Below are 17,606 nucleotides of genomic sequence, written 5' to 3' on the forward strand. Positions count from 1 at the left end.
ATAGGGCTCGAACTCACAGTCCTGAGATCAAGAGTCACATGTTCTACTGACTGAGTCAACCAGGGCCCCCAGATTTTTGCATTTTTATGGACAGGAGTTAGTTGCATTACTACCAGGTTCCTACAATTTGACTTCTATCTTTTCAGAATTGTTAAATAGCCTAGCCAAAGACAATGAGAGGCAGAGAAAACCTGAATGAATTAACTAGTCAGGAAAATCAAATTTCAAACTCTCAATTTTTACACACACACTATTTATGTCAAGCCCTATCACTGGGAAATTATAGTGATGCTATTTTGGACACAGTATCCGTATCTACTGATATTGAACTAATTATTTCTATGTTCAAGACTCAAGTGAATTTCAGAAATTCAGTTCATCATATTTTCTATTCCCAGTATGGGAAGTGATTATTATATTGAAGAGTGCAAGATTTATTAACAAGATGAGTAAGATGGCTTCATGGAGGATAAGAGGTTTACTCATTTTTCTCAGGTTCACGTGTCCAGGTAGTGCTGAACTGCTTTAGCAGTGGTGCGGCACCTTTTTGTTTTTTAAAGTTTCAGATAAACGATGCAGGAAAGGGGTCACCAGGAAAAAATGATGTCATTGTCCGATACAAGATAATAAAAATGAGTTGGGAAAAATCCCATCTAGATCATACAATATTCAAATGACAGACTTCAAGGGGATCACATTAGTGGACTGAGCAGTTAGTGGTCTTAAGAGCTTGAGTACATTTTTTTTGATGATCCTCAAAGATATGACCATCTTTGTGATGAAGGTATTGAGCTTTCCCTGAGTCCTGTGTTCCCAGAGAACAGTGTAATGGTTGAGAAATCTCCTCACCCTTGTTGGGTTCTAGGGTGTGGCTAACCAGAAAGGACAACTTTGCTTGGTCTGTTCCAGAGATAAGATCCATTTCTATCATTCCTTATGACTTCTGGTTTTAAAGTATAGATGATGATTTTCTTATTTAAGCAAGCCATGAAAAGCAAGAAGTTCAGAAACACAGTCCAATAATCACAGTAATACTAGAATAAATTATAGCCATCTAGGTAAACATATCGAGAGGATACCACTAATTATTTTTTTGAAACCATTAGCTATTAAGTATAATTTCTGGTATATTAAAGGAACCAGAGATATGTCCTGCTCTGTGCTTCAGTTTCCTTATTTGCAAAACTAAGAGTTTGGGCTAAATGATTGCTAATATTCCTTACCTCTTTAATACCACGAGCTCTGGTCATTCCTAGATTCTGCTTTTTTGTACAATGGGATTAGTTGGTTTCAGAGTTTCCAGGTGGTTAAGCAGTAAAAAAATTAAAGAATTGGTCTTCTCTGTAATTCATCTCTGATCTGCATTCTCAAATGAAACCTATTATGCAGTGTAGTTGCTAAAGGTTTCTAAGAAAAATAGGCTTATATTTATTTTAAACAATCTCATTTCCTCAGTGAGGATCCTGAAATGCTAGAATAGGGGCAGGCTACAGGAGGCCCTGAAATTGACGATCTTCAAACACTGAAGAGAAATAGTTTGATTCCTTTGACTTAAGCTATAGAGTAGGCAGGCTAACGGCTACTTTGTATCACTTTGGGTATGCCAGGCACTGTTCCAAATGGTTTAAGCCATTAATGCATTTAATCCTTACACCCTTTTCAGTGGGACTATAGTTAAATCATTGCCATTTTACTGTTGCAGACACTGAGATGCAGGGAGTTGGAATAGCCTGTCCAAGGTCACAGAGTTGCAAGGGAAAAAGCCAAGCTGTGGGTGGAGCCCTGTCCTCCGGGGCTGAGTCCGTGCTCCTGACCAGTCTGCTCTACTGCTTCGGCTGAGAAGTGGTAGTCTTTGGTGGACACTGACAGCCCTATCATCCTACAAAAGGAAAAAGAATCTCTCATGCAACTGTGCAAACTCACCATTCACAAAGGGCATAAGCAGGAAGTCCCCGGGTAGAGACATTTAGATGAATGAAATGCCTTACCGAAGGTTATCAAACGACTTGGCCATGAAATGGAGGAACCCATGGTCTTTTCGTTTCTAACTCTCAACCTCTTGTTCATTGCTAGTTTATTCTTGCAGCTGGCATTGTGGAGAAAAATGAGTCTCTTTTAAGAGTTTCTTTCTTAGAGCTTGTCATGCCACAGAATTCTTTAATGTTTGCAGCTCATGATAATATGTGGTCTTTGCTAGAACTCCTGTGGTTTGACACCAACCTCTACTAGAGATTATGGAAGCTTTTGTTTTCTTAAAAACCTGGCCGCTCTTGGAATTTAGGCTTGAGAGAACAGAAGTGAGGTTGGTTTGCCTCCAACAAAGCAGTCAAGTGTAACTAATACTGTGTTATTAGCACGGGGGGAAATTTTCAACTTTCAGTATCTTGATGAAACATAGACAATAAAAATTGCTCGGTGACTTTTTCTAACCTTTCTAACCAGTATTTTACTCCCCAAGACCACGACCCACTCTGCGTTCTCAGACAATAAGCTAGGGAGGTTAAAAGTTCGCCACTCATGGCGAAGGATGGCTTCCCCCTAAACTGTGCAGCTACATTTGGCAAATTTAAGTCTCAAGAAGTCTTACAATTTTCCAGGTACTGAAATGTTCCTCCTGATGACAGATTGAAATAGTTGTCAAGGCTCCGATGGAGTGAGAATCCTTCATTCTGAAAAAATCCAAGGAGCTGAGCTGGTCAAGTCCCCAAGTGTGATAAGAAAACATTTCCTGCATCCCCGTGGATATTTAATTAATCTAATTGTTTTGAGATGTTCTATTTAAAAATACAGTAGGAATAAAACAATACAATGCATTAAAATCACAGTGGTCTTCATCAAGGCCCATTAACGCTGCAAGTATAGAAATCTATACACATATCTTTATTGGGGTTTGTCTAGCATTCTCTCCTTTAGGCATTTTGGAAGGCTTGGAATATGCTGTATGACTTTGAAATGTACTTTCTAGCTGTCAGGAATTAAGTGATCAGGGACAGTGTGTTTTTGCATTATATAAGAAAAAAGAAGGCCGTTTGTTGCTCCTTTGAATTCATTCTTTGGCAGAAAAAGAAAGCCGTAGGACGAATCAAGGTGAGGTCACCGTCCAATAGTGAGACCAACGTGGAGCTAGCCTCTTCCATGGCCTCCTTGGAGTTCCCTTATTCTTCCATCCCACCTCCCTGTCTGTTGCCTAGCGCAGGCTGCTTTCCTCCTGGATTTATCCTAAGTTCTAGACTCATCAATTGGCTGCTCCTTGACTGGAGACATTTGTGGCTTGGGTGGAAAACGTGCATTGGAGTTTGGGGAGGGCACACTCTGGTGTCCAAGAAGGTGGTAGGGTCTGTCCTTGGTGGTGGTCGGTGGGGGATAGTGTGTTGACTAGAACACTTAGAGAATTAAGTGTCAGGAAACACAAATTACAGTTATAGTCTAGCTCTGATTCCAGACTTTGAGAAAAATATTTAAAGCCACTGAACACCATTTTTTAATTCCTTGGAAAATAAAGGCATTGGGCTTGTTAGTAATTCTCAAACTTCTTTTAGCCTCAGGACTCATTCTTCAAAGGGAAATGTATATGTAAGTATAAGGTCAAGTGGCAGGTAGAGTTGCTCTGTTTGAATGGGGGCAAGCCTGACCCCAGTCACCGCCTGGGTTCTCCCAGGAGGCATGCTCCTCCTTGGCCTCATTTAGCTCTAGAAGGATCCGGAGGAATATGAGTTGAGAACTAGATTAGATACATGTTGAGGACTCTAAAGGATTCTGCTGAGTGGGGGATGTGAGCAGAAGTGAAGACCTTTCCTTCCACATATAAAGATAGAATGTGTGTTGGGGGGAGACATAGGTGAAGGTGTTAGATAATCAGAAGACAATTACCTGCTACATTGTGAAGTACTCACCAAAGAGAATTGTTTGGTTTGCCTTTTCCCTAGGGAGACTTATTTGTGACCATGCCCTCAGAATAGTGCGTCTTAACCTTTTTGGTATTTGCCCCATTTGAGAAAGTGAAGAAAAATGCACACAGTAACTACAACATTTTGAAAGTGATTTCAAGGTCTTTTAAACGCCCAAAGCCCAACCATGGATTGTGGACTAAGAACTCTGCCCCAAAGGTCTCTTATTCACTTCATTGCTAATTTCTGATTCGCTCAAAGGCATTAGTGGCTGACACTAAAGCAACACGAGAGGTGTTTGCATTTGGGGGCAGCCTCCTAAAGATGGCGTAACTCAAAGGAATGGCTCTAACACTGGGGATTTGGGGGCCCGCTGGAAGGGCAGTAAGGAGTTCTTGTTAATAGTCTTAGAAAAATAGATCATATTGTTTGCAAGGAAACAAGCGTTATTTTTCACTAACTTCCAAATGTTATCAATATCAGCTAAAATCACCCCGTTTTAAATGTGGCATATTATAGGAGAGGGAGTCTGCATTCTTTCCTGTTCATCTGGGGTAGATTGTCCCCAAAGATGGCCCAAAACTCCCATCTATGACCATGCATATTCCTCCTCCCTTCGAGAGGTAGAAGCAATTTCCTCTCCCTTCTGCTCTGGTCTGGCCTTGACTTGCTTTGACCAACAGACTGCGGCAGAAGTGACACTGGGCCAGTTATGGGCCTCACTCGTAAGAGGTCTGTCAGCATCTACCTTGGCTCCAGCCTCCCTATGATGCTCTAGCTGCTAGATAAAGAAGCTTGGGCTCAACCACTAAATGATGAAGAGTCACAGGAGAGGGGTTCTGGAAGATGAGGCGCCATCTGGGATGATCCCATTCTAGCTGAGCTCCCAGGCGAATACCACCATATGAGTGATCTCAGCTTCTCCCTCATGGAGCAGAAGAGCTGAGCTCAGCCAACCCAGAGAATTGTGAGCAATAATGAATTGTTTTGAACCATTAGGTCTGTTATACAACAATAACTTAATGAACTGTTATCCGTTGGGCATTAATAGGCAAAACAAATTTCTAAGATTTCCCACATGCAACTCAAAATCTTGAAGTTATTTAACCGTTGAGCTATTTTATCACTATCTCTCATTTAATTTGTTGCTTCCACAGTCAAAATCCCACAGAAAACACATATATCACCAATTGACCGGTGAGAGCAGTCTGTGGTCCAAGCACTCAATTTGAGGACTGACTTTTTTGAGGAGACTCCAGGTCTGGGAAGATCTAGACATGTGATTTTCAACTTTATCACGCTCACATAAATCATTAATTTGTTGCCTTTCTCTTACCTCAGATAAATAAGGCAAGTTTCTTTTCCAGGGAAAGTGATCCAGAGTGAAAAACACAAGTGGCTTTATTGTAAGGGGATGGTCTAGGCCTTACATCTAAGCAGTCTCAGTGATTTATTGACTGTTTTGTTTTCTAAATGGTTCTGTTTGGACTATGTCGTCACAGTGACCATAAAATGGTTGAGCGAAAAATAAAACAAAGTCAAACAGTGAAACAGGGATTGCATGCCTAAGCCGGTGTGCTAAAAACCAGAGATTCTCTCCCTCTCTTTTCTTTTTTTCCCCTTTTTTGCTTTTGTCCTGTTTCTGTTACCAATGATGGGGCTAGAGACTTAGTGCCAATGGTCAGGGGCAGCAATAAAATCATATCGCATAGCTTCCCCCTGTGGAAATGGTGTTATTTATGTGACTGTAGCTCCTACAAACCCCTCCCTGCACCCCTCCTTCCCTGCATAAGTTATTGGCTGTTTAGAGCCCAGAATACAGGAGAATATGTGTTGGGGCAGAGAGGTAGAGATCATAGCACAAGACAATCCTCATTTATTGATTTTACCTGAAAATAAGTTTGCTGTTTCTGCTGCTAGTGTGTGTGTGTGTGTGTGTGTGTGTGTGTGTGTGTGTGTGTGTGATTCTAACCAAAATGTGTGGTGTCATACTTGGTAAGAAACAAAAAGAAAAAAAAAAACCATGAAGTTTTACACAGGGAGATGAATAGGGGGCAGGCAGTTGGAAAGATATGTGTCCTCATCAACACTTTCTGGCCAAAGTCCCAGAGTAGAAAGGTGTTCTAGAGCACTGTGGGGATTATCATATGTAATTCAAAAGACAGAAAAAACAAAAAACCAAAAAAAAAAACCAAAAAAACAAAAAAAAAACCCCACAAAACAAAACAGTTCTATTTATGGAATTTTGTAGAGTCCAAAGCGTCTACTAAAGAGCGAAATAATTTCCTTTCTATGTAGGCCCATGTGTGGCTGAGTTCTGGATGATATAACTGTGGAGTCAGGACATTTCAAATACAAGAAAGAGAAATCAGCAGCTGAGCAGGGGCACTTGAGCTGGAGAGGAAGCAGGGCCTTGGTATGGGAAGAGAGGACAAGGAATGAGTCAGCGGAGAACTTTGAGGGAGAAGCAGAGGAAAAGAAGGTATAAGAAGGAAGAGAAATGAGCAGGCCAGGAAGAGCCAGAGTTGAAGAAAAGGCCAGATGGCAAATGAGAAGTGGGCATGAGAATCTGGGTAAGCATTTCAAGAACCAGAGGTCTTGCAAAAAGGTGGCTTCTCCTTCTCATTATGATGTGGCCTCTCAGTCTCTTAAACTCAAATGTGTTTGACAGACAAGGCAGAAAAACCAATGAGACCAAGGTCACGAGTTTTATATCTCTCTGGGTCACATGCTAGCTCTAAACTATATTCTGTACCTTACTTTTGGTTAGCCATTCAATAGTTCATGTCATTGGTCCCAAGGGATATGGATGAGAGAGCATGCATGGCCTCTAGACAAGCCAGATTTATGACCAGAGAGTGGTGCTTCAATAATTTTATCTGCACACCCAAGGAGCATCGTGCTGCAGTAATGTAAATTGTATCATCCATCCATTATATCCTTGATAGAGTACCCATAATTTTCTTACTCCAATCCTTTGAATAGGTTGATGAAGACATAAAGAGACTATGACTCCTTTCTTGACTAAAGCTAAGTAATCTATTGTTGTGTATATATATATATATATATATATAATCTGTTTTAATGTGGAGGCTTAAATCTGTTTGGGTCACTATCATCTTCAAATTTATCTATGCAAAAGATCCATATTTTCCTTTGTGTCTTTATACAGATTGCATTTTTTTTATTGTAACAGGAGTCATATTTTTATTTTTTTATTTTTAATTTTTTAAAAAGATTTTATTTATTTATTTGACAGAGAGAGAGAGACAGCAAGAGAGGGAACACAAGCAGGGGGCATGGGAGAGGGAGAAGCAGGCTTCCCAAGGAGCAGGGAGCCCGATGTGGGGCTCAATCCCAGGACCCTGGGATCATGACCTGAGCCGAAGGCAAACGCTTAATGACTGAGCCACCCAGGCACCCCAGGAGTCATATTTTTTAACTTTTTATTTTGAGACACAGATTCACATGCAGTTATAAGAAATAACACAGAGAAATCCAAGGTACCCTTTACCCAGTTTCCCCCAATGGTAACATCTTGCAAATATGATTTCATAGCCAGGATGTTGACATGGATGCAGTCAAGATCCAGAACATTCCCATCACCACCAGATCCCTCCTGCTGCCCCTTTTTAGCCACCCCCACCTCCCTTCATGGTGTTTAACTACAGTTTGCACACTTTGGACGCCTGGTTGTTTCCAGGTTTGGGCTATTATTAATAAAACTGCTATACACATTCGTGTACAGGTTTTTGTGCGAACATAAGTTTTCATTTCTCTGGGATAAATGCCTAGGAGTATAATTGCTGGGTTGTATAGAAGTTGCTAGTTTAGTTTTTAAAGAAACTGCCAAGCTGTTTTCCAAAGTTCCAAACTGTTTCCATTTTATATTCCCAGCAGCAATGGAGGAGTGATCCAGTTTCTCCATGTCCATGCCAGAATTTGGTATTATCACTGTTTTTTGTTTTAGACATTCTGATAGTTGTATAGTGGAATCTCACTGTAGATTTAATTTGCATTTCCCTAACGGCTAATGATATTAAACATCTATTCATGTGCTTGTGTGTGCGTGTGTGTGTGTATGGTTGTCTGGGGAAAAAAAATTTACTTCTTCCCTAATGTTCATTTCATATACTTTGTTCTCATGTCACTAGCCTTAATATGTGGAGAAAGTCAATGCCAGCCTCAGAGAAGAAGCTCAGTAGAGATTTCCAGCACACTGGACAAGGAAAAGAAGTAGAAATGTTATTTTGAGCTGGATGTCATTCTTAGCTAAAAGGAAAAAAAAAATCATTTTGTGTAAGCGTCAATGTAACACAGTATAACAATAATACAGATTATTGTTTTATACCCCCTCGTAGGTCTAGTCCTTTTACCTCGTGTAATGTTAGGAGTTTTTGTAGCCATCTTAAAGACGTTGTTGTCTTTGGCAGAAGCATGGTGGCTTGGCTCAGGAAGCAGGCAGTAACAATGATATCAGTTCCTTTTTATTTTTTTTCTTCTCCTGGAACACGATGTTACCTAGAATACATGAGAATCTGGCAAGAGGGCTCTATTTTCTTCCCCTGTATTCTTTTCACACCATCTGTTTGGGTGTGCTAGAATCCACTGGAATGTCTTTACAAGGTGTCAAAACTCCGGGAACTCCACTCCATTTGGCAGCAGCAAGAGAAAGGATAAAGTGATCATGGGAGTCGTATGGAGGGGAGAACCTGGGGGAATGTCTGTCACAATTACAAAAGAGACAATTTACGGTGTGAGAGAGTCCAAGGTTAGTGTCACTTCTCTCAGGATCTATTTCTGATCAAGTTCTCAGGAATGGATGCCATGGAGGCTTCCTCGTTCTTCAATGAGGAAAGTGTCACGTGAGGCTGCAGACTGTTCCAGAACCATCCCCATGCCTGCCTGGAATGCCCTCACAGAGAAGAACGCAGAAGAGCATTTGATGGCCCGAGAAATCCCCCAATTTGGTGCAAGTCCATTTTTGTGATGGGTTAGAAATCCAGCTCGTCTCTAAGTCGTTTCAGAGGCAGATTTTTAATTTTGTTTATTAAAAATATAGAAAAACAAAACAAGACAAAAGCAATCCCTCTTCCCCCAAAACTTGTTTATAAACTGTACTGTGTGAAAATACAACTTGGAAAGAATTGTAGTTTGACTCTAAACCATTTGTTCACAAGCTCATGGAATAACACGGTTCTTGTATTCATTAACTCTTATTTATAAACTTAAGGTTGTTTTGGAGCAGGAAGCATAACATTTACTAAAAAGAACATTGAAATGTATTTGTCTTTTTAATTAAAAAAATACTAAGAAATGAAGTCTGCAAAACACAAAATCTTAATATTGCAGTAGGATTTTCCCTCATTAAAAATATATATCAAACCATTGTCTGATTGAAACTAAACACAGTTAAACGTATATAGATATAAATTATATAATTTACATTTATTATACTTAATCCAGGTACACATGCAAACACATTTGTATATATAAATTATGTATGAAATACTCATAGCTAAAATTTATGTGGCTATATTTGAAACTGTGACATCAGAGATAGGCTTAAAACACGTTTAATTACATTACCAGCGTGTATAATCAGAGTTAGAACTACTGATAGATTTTGCTGACAAGAATTATGGAAAGTAGCAGCTAATTCAGGATTGTTCTATTACAGATATTACAGGGGAAGCAAGTCTGGAGAGTGGATTTAGAATCCCATATTGTTCACTTTTTGTGGGAATTTTATTATTTTAAAAAAGCAAATTTCTTAAGTAATTTAGGCAAGTAAACTCTAGAATAAAATAGTTATCATTTTTGATAACTATTTGTGATTTTTTTCTCATATTCATGAAGCTGAAATTCACTCTCTGTGGCCAATGTTTGTAAGACCCTAAAATATCCATGTTTGTATTTTCTCTAAGCTATGCATTGAAAGGATGGGAGGAGACTTCTTTGAAACATAGGTGCCTTAAGTGTCCTTTTAAAAAGTTCACTTCGTTTACAGCTTGGAAATCCCTTCTGATGGAAATGGGTAGTTTTTCACAACCACAGCAAAAAGTGATCTTCTTTGACTAGAATATTTAAAACGTCTCTGAACCAAACCACCTTGCTGAAATAAATGTACTTTTTGGGTTGCATGATCACTCTAAAAAAAAAAAAAAATGAGTGGGCACAGTGTTTGAAATGATATTTTGTAAATTAACATCATTATCAGCAACTAATAGAAATGTCGCGTCGGCAGCTGCAGCTTTGGTTTGGTCTGGTTTGGTTCAAACAATGTTGGGTATTCTGCAGTATAGACTTTTAAAAGGTGCTGATTCACTCATACTCATTTGTATCTTCAAAATTCTTGCCTTACAGGCCATTAACACATCTCATCTATAATTAGGGTTTCTGGATCCTTAAGAATGTAAGCCAGAATAAGGAGGAATTCTGTAGCTGATTCCAACGTGTGTCTCACTGGTCTTGGGGTTTGGTGTCTGGGAAGGTCCTGTGTCAGAAACCTGTGGGCATTGTGGACCGCCCACGCTGAAGTTAACTAGGCGTCTCCCCTGGCTCAGGGAAACTTCTCTGTCTGTTGGTGGAACTTCTCTGATCCTGGCAGATAAGACAAACTTTGCAGAAGAGCAAGTAGATTTTCGTGCCCAGGTCCCCTCGGCCAGCATTTCTAGAGTTTAGGTTGGGCTTAGGTTTGCTGTGGGATATTTCAGTGTGGAATATAGTCTGGCTTTGGGTGACTCTCAAGGGTAAGCCCCAGTGAACACATGAAAACCAGTGGCCAGAAACGAGGAAAACGTTCAAGTTCAGAATCCGTGGTGGCAGTGAAACGTGACTGTTTTTGAAAGTCATGGGGAAATCTGAGAGCCCAGAGAGTAAAGGAAGTCTCTACAAATGTGAGCGAATGCATTCCAGGTCTCCTGTTATAATCATTGGGGTCTACTTGTAAGTGATTAGTCAAAGGTGGATAACATCATCAAATACATTAACATATTGTAAACAGATCAGGTGGACAGAATGAGAGAGAACAGATGGCCAGAGATCACTTCCAAGCTAACTCCAAAGGCTGGTGGTCCAAGAGGGAAAGATTCTGGGGCTGTCACAGCTGAGCACAACTCATTCATTCATTCATTGCACCATTTACGGAGTGATACCATGGACCCTGTTCCAGGCCCTTGTCTAGGCTCTCAAGATTCATAGCAAACTACAACAAAGGAAGACAAAAATCCCCGCCTCATTGAAAACTTTACTCACAAACCCAAGCGCATTGTTAAACGTTTAATACTCATAAATAAGTTATTTTCAAATTATTAAAACAGTTAATAAAAAAATCAGAAAAATTGCTGTTCAAATAGCAAAGCATTTCATTTCTTAATATGTGAGAATGATACCGCTTAATGTATAAAGAGAAAAAGATTTACAAATGAAATTTGGCTTTCTGCTTTCAAAAAGGAGAAGGCTTAGAAATGGGGGTTGCGGGTAAGCAACCTTTTAAAATAAATAAATCCAAAAAGCAACTTCCAATAACTATACTACCAACTTCTTAACTAGGTTTTAATCTCCATGGTTTTTTTTTTTTTTTTTTTGATTTTCTGGAAGTTAGAACTTCTTTTAAATGTGACTAGAAATTTTTGTCTAGTATTTTATTTCTGATACTCTCATGAACTGGTCAAAACTGTATGTAGTTATTGCATATTTAAATAAATAGGATATTGATTACTCAGGCAGTAATAGAAAAATGGAAAAATAGGAAAGGAAATCAGAAACAAGTTTATAAATAGCACAGAGATATTATTTGAACTTTATGCTTTTTTTACCTCATCATATTTTTTTATTTCACAATAAAGGAATAGAATAGCAGGTTAAACAATTTCCTCTGAGGCAATCTAAGCACATAAGTGAAGTAGGGAGCTGAGAGCATTCAACTTCATATTATATGAAAAAATGTGTGTGTTTTATCCAGTTTGACTCTAATGAAGGAACAGATTTTGCTCACTTTGGCTCCTTTCCTCCATAACCTCATCTGCTTCTCAGAAAGTCTTAACTGGTGTGCAGTTCAAATAGCACAGAGCAAGGACTCGGTGAGCTTGTGGTTTCTATCACGGGAGAGGGGTCGCAAATGCCAGCTTGTTTTTCACGAGTAGAATACAGATCAACTCCCTCTTTCCTTGATGAATTTGAGGTCATTCCATAAGTGAATAAATCAACAAATGAATAAATGAGTGGAGAATAAATATGAACAGAGTTGCTCAATGTCTTGCCAATGTTCCGCTCAGGTTCCCATCCAGCTAACCTTAATTCATTCAGGAGCCAGTGAGCTACTCACAAAGCTAAGAGGGAGACCTGCCACCAGACGTCCGAGGTCTGAAGTGGGGATGGGCTGAGCAATCACAGCAGAGTGGGACGAGTAGCACATTTGAGGAATATCCAGGGATCTGGGGGGCGAAGAAGGGCATCTGAGTGCCTGGTTGGGTTTGAGAGGGTGGGTGGTAAGGGAAGGCTTTGCAGGGAGGCTCAGATATCGTCATTCAGAGATCTGAGTGGTCTTCCCAAGGACTGGTAGCCTTCTAGACAGGGAACAATGCCCACAGTGACAAAGAAGCAGGAGTGGTCCCAGAGGGAATCACAGGCATTTCTGCTGCTTTTCATTCATTTGTGCGCATTCAGATTTCCATCCAGCGTCTATCTATCTCCTTTTTGTTCTGCCTAAAGAGCTTTCTTTAGCATCCATGGAGTGTAGGGATGGATGATTGTGGTGAATTCTCTCAGCTTCGGTCTGTCTGAAAAAGTCTTATTTTCACCTTCAGATTTGAAATATATTTTGGGGGTATTGACATCTTTTTTCCCTATCTTTTGGTACTTTAAATATGTTTATCCATTGCCTCTTGGCTTGCACGGATTTTCACAGGAAAATTCTTATTTATGTTCCTGTGTATATAATGTATCTATTTCATTTGGCTGCTTTTAAGGTTTTCTTTTTAGTCCTGGTTTTCTGTAAATTTTTTTAAAAAATGAGGCTTGGGGTTGTTTCCTTCATGTTCATTTTGCTTGAGGTTTATCGAGCTTCTTGGATCTGGAAGTCTGTTGCTTTCATCAAGTCTGAAAATATTTTGGTCATTGCTTCTTCAAATATTTTTTAATTCCCCACCTTTCCTATCCTGAATTCCCAAGCATGTTGGACTTCTGGTATTTTCCCACAGATCACCAGTACCCTGTTCATTGTCTTTCAGCTTTTCTTCTCTCTGTGCTTTATTTTGGATAGTTTCCAATTCACTGATTGCTTCTTCAGTGCTTTTCAATCTAGTGAATTTAAAGTTTTTTTCTGATATTGTAGTTTCCATCTCGGTAAGTTCCATTTAATTCTTTTTGTATCTTCCATTGCTCTCATCATGTTCATGTTTTCTTCCTACCTTCTCGAACACACAGAGCATATTTAGGGCACCTGTTTTGACATGCTTCTCTCTTAACTACATCACCTCTGCCGTGTCTTGCTCTGTTTCTATTGGTTGATCTTTCCCCTGGGTATGGATCATAGTTTCCTCCTTCTTTATGAGCTTGGCTGCTTCAGATCGGATGATGACACTCTGAATTTACATTGTTGCATTTTAGCTTTTGCTGTATTTCTTTAAATGTGCTGGACTTTGTTCTGGCAAGCAGTTAAATTACTTGGAAGCTGTTTGATTCTTTCAAGAGTTGTTTTTAAGATTTGTTAGATCGGTTCCAAATCTGCCTTCGGTCGAGGTTATTTGAACTCTATTACTAAGGCAAAACCCTTCTGAGGAGTCGGCCTTATGTCCTGTATATTACTCGGCTTTTTTTGTTGTGGTTCATGGAAGCATTCAACCTACTGTTTTCCAGTGTTTTCTTCACTGGCCTTGGGTAGTTTCCTCTCAAGCATGCAATGAGACTTCTTTACGGATTTCTGGAGCTCTTTCTCAATCTGTCTCCCCCCCCACCTCCAGCACTTCCTTCTCCAGTACTCTGCTCTGTATATTCTACAGAAAAAGAACTGAAAGAACTCCAATCTTTGTCCTCTCCATTCCAGTGAGAATTCTGGGCTTCATGGAAACTGTGTCCTGGCAATATGGTGGGGCAATGGTAGACCCCACTTAGCTTCTTTCCCTTCATGCGTTGCCTATGATTCAATGTCTGAAAACAATTGTGTCATATATATATTTTTGGTTTTCTAATTTTTTTAAAGAAAAATCCAGTTTCTGTCTTCCATGTGGTTAGAAACATTGTTTTTCTTAAAACTCTTTTTTTATTATGGAAAACTTCAAACATACATATAAGTAGATAGAATGACATAAAGAATCCCTGTGTACCCATCATATAGCCTTGACAATTATCAACTCATGCCCAGGCTTCTTTCATCTATACACTGTCCTGCTTCTCCTGGGGAAGATTATTGGGATTTCTTTGAGGCAAATCCCATGCATTTGGTAATCTCATTTGTAAATATTTCAGTATGCATTTCTAAAAGATAAGAGCTCTTTTAAAAGGCATAACCACACCAGCATTACCATGCTTACAAAAAATGAATAACAATTCCTTAATACTGTCAATTCCTTAGACAACATAACATTTCATGTCTTCCTAGAGGCAGAGGATGCCTGACCGAAATATTCCTGATGATGATATCTTAGGGTATGGTCATATCTGAACTTGAACTCCCCCCTCTATTTCTTTTTTTTTTTTTTTAAGATTTTATTTATTTATTTGACAGAGAGAGAGAGAGAGCACAAGCACAGGGAACAGTAGAGGGAGAGGGAGAAGCAGGCTTCCCGCTGAGCGGGGAGCCCGATGCTGGGCTTGATCCCAGGACCCTGGGATCATGACCTGAGCCAAAGGCAGACGCTTAACCATCTGAGCCACCCAGGCGCCCCTCCCCCCTCTGTTTCTAAACCCCTTTCTGCTCAAATTTATCCTTCCCCAGCAAAGCAATATCCAGGAGCTCCTTCTCTTCCTTTTGTATTTCTCCACCGGATTCAAGCCCCGTCTCCTCAACCCCAGGTCCTAGTGCATAGCTGGCAGATGAGTATCTTTAGAGATAAAGGGAACATCGTAAAGTTGCTTCCAGCTGTGACATAATATGAGAGAAAGTTACAGGCAGTTTTAGTAACAAAATGTACTGCTCCCTCTGTATCGCAATTCCAAGTGAGAAAAGAGGGTGTAGAAGCATCTCTGAGAGGTCGTGTTATAATTGCTTTGCTTTGCCTGCAATCGTAATATTTAATTTATTTTGAAATTTCAAATTACTCAAAGGAAGTCATGAGACATTATGTTTATCAAAAGCGGTTATGGGTTTGAAAAGCTGGAGCAACACCAATTCATATCAAGCAAAATCACCCACCCCCTTTCTAATATAAACCAAGACTGGCCTTCTTAAGTGTGATTTCAGGGGAACAAAAATGGTTTCACCTCTTCCCCGTCCACTCTCCACTCCCAAACGTCCTCACCTGTTCTTGGACACTTGAAATCTTCTGCGTTTGGGAAAAAGACCACAGATAAAAAGAAGTGACTTTTAAAAACAGTGTTACTGATGTACAATTCACGTGCCGTATAACTCACCCATTGAAAGTGTGCAACTCAGTGGTTTTTAGTATATTCGCAGATATACTACAACCATCACCTCAGTTGGTTTTAGAACATTCTCATGATCCAAAAAGAAACCTGAGGGGCACCTGGGTGGCTCAGTCGTTAAGTGTCTGCCTTCGGCTCAGGTCCTGGTCCCAGGGTCCTGGGATCGAGCCCCACGTCGGGCTCCCTGCTCGGCAGGAAGCCTGCTTCTCCCTCTCCCACTCTCCCTGCTTGTGTTCCCTCTCTCACTGTGTCTCTCTCTGTCAAATAAATAAATAAAATCTTAGGAAAAAAAAAAGAAACCTGAACCCATCAGCAGCTTCCCCCCTATTTCCCTCCTCAACCTACTGTTTTCCAGTGTTTTCTTCACTGGCCTTGGGTAGTTTCCTCTCAAGCATGCAATGGGACTTCTTTACAGAAGTCCCTCCAACCCTCCCTGCCCAAGGCAACCACCAATCTACTTCCTGTCTGTATAGATTTGCCAACTCTTGACATTTCATATAAACGTAATCATGCAACTCGTGATCTTTTGTGACCAGAAAGGGAAGTGAATGGAAGTGATTTAAATTCATATTAAGGAGGGAAAGAGTCCTTTTTATCTCTTTAAATAGGCTTTTGATCAGGGGAGGCATGGACCCTTTTGGTAGTAGGACTTGGCGAGAAGAGGCAAAGCAGAGTGAGTGGAGAGGGGTGGTTCTCACTTCACACTGTTGGCCAGGACAGACCCTGGCTGTCAGCATGGAATGTCAAAGCTTCCAGATGATCGTTCAGTTGCTGGCATAAAGCGAGAAAGACTTGCTGAAGTGGCCCCACATATGGATGCGGGTAAGTCCCGGTTACTGTCTGTCGCATTCATAAATACTGGAAATGAGACTTATAATTAGACCTCACTTAACTGACAGCTCACCTTGATTTCTCGCTGAGCTGCTTACAGTTCCGAAGTGCCTCTTTCCTCTTCGGTGGCTTGTAACGCCAAGCGCTGAAACAATGTTGCGCAGGCTATTTGCCTGATCAGGCCAGGTAACGGGGCACCAGGCTGTCATTTTCATCATGAGAAAATAGGTCTTTTGGTGTAATTTTCCTCCAGTAATTAGTCTCTCTGTGATTTTTAGACTTTGTGTCATGTGGTGAATGCAACATGTTCGACAGCATTCCTGCCGAGGAAATATCTTCTATGATGGGTAAGCAAATATCATCTTTCATTAAAAACATCAGAAAAATTTCATCTGAAACTTCTGAACAGCCAGGGGGAGGAAAACTCCTAATGACAACAAAAAGCCCGCTTATGCCAAAATCCACATGAGAGTGGCTTACCGAGCAGGCTGGGGGACATAGCCTTGCCGATCATTCATCAGCCTGTGGGCTCGGGGTCTGCTCTTCTGTGAGCCGTGACGCCTTCTGAGACAATCGCTTCCTAGTCACCAAATGGTGCTACTTCACCAGTGGTATGTAGCAAATTAGAACACTTTCCTAAGCCAAGAGTTTGATGAATCAGGTTTATGCTCTACAAATCCTTATTTCCCTTCTGTCTTTTCCTATGTAGGTCCACACCTCTTTAGAAGCATCTCAAGATCTTTACAGAATGAAGCAGTGAAAAAAAATGATCACCTCCTTCTCTTTGGTGAATGAGATAAAAATCTTGATACTCTCCTTCTGGAAGACAGATGATGCTTGAAAGAAAACCTGATTCTGAAAATCTGAGCGAGAAAGCCATAAACTCTTTTGCTGTAAATGAAGTTATAGAGGGATTAAGATTGAATCATGATGGGGCTGTGAATGGCTAGAATTCTACAACACTGCGGGTGGGAGAATAGAAAGGTTGGGCTGCTTTGGACTGCTCTTTGGCAGTATCTCAAACCCTATGACACAGAATTCCACTTTCAGATACATACACACACACACACACACACACACACACACACACACACACACGAGAAACAATTGTATACCAACTAAAGACATATGTAAGAAGGTTCTTACTAGCTTTCTCACAATGGCAAGAAACTGGAAGCAAACCAAATGTCCATCAACAGGAGAAAGGATGAATAAATTGTGGCATTCATACAATGGAATACAACACAGCAATAAGAACAAACCACGGAGACACACAACAATATAAATGAAAAATGAATCTGG

General features: G+C 40.3%; 1 long non-coding RNA gene across 1 annotated transcript; it reads left to right on the forward strand.

Moving 5' to 3' along the window:
* Positions 1-16,102: 16,102 nt before the first annotated feature.
* Positions 16,103-17,376, forward strand: LOC148162255 (uncharacterized). Its single transcript, XR_015766991.1, has 3 exons — positions 16,103-16,295; positions 16,583-16,651; positions 17,014-17,376. It is a non-coding gene; the product is annotated as an uncharacterized LOC148162255 (long non-coding RNA).
* The last annotated feature ends 230 nt before the right edge of the window (positions 17,377-17,606 follow it).

The sequence above is a fragment of the Eumetopias jubatus genome, unplaced genomic scaffold (assembly GCF_037043125.1).
Source record: "Eumetopias jubatus isolate StellerSeaLion01/CBP00866 unplaced genomic scaffold, mEumJub1_p1.0 scaffold_16, whole genome shotgun sequence".
In the NCBI taxonomy this organism is placed as follows: Eukaryota; Metazoa; Chordata; class Mammalia; order Carnivora; family Otariidae; genus Eumetopias; species Eumetopias jubatus.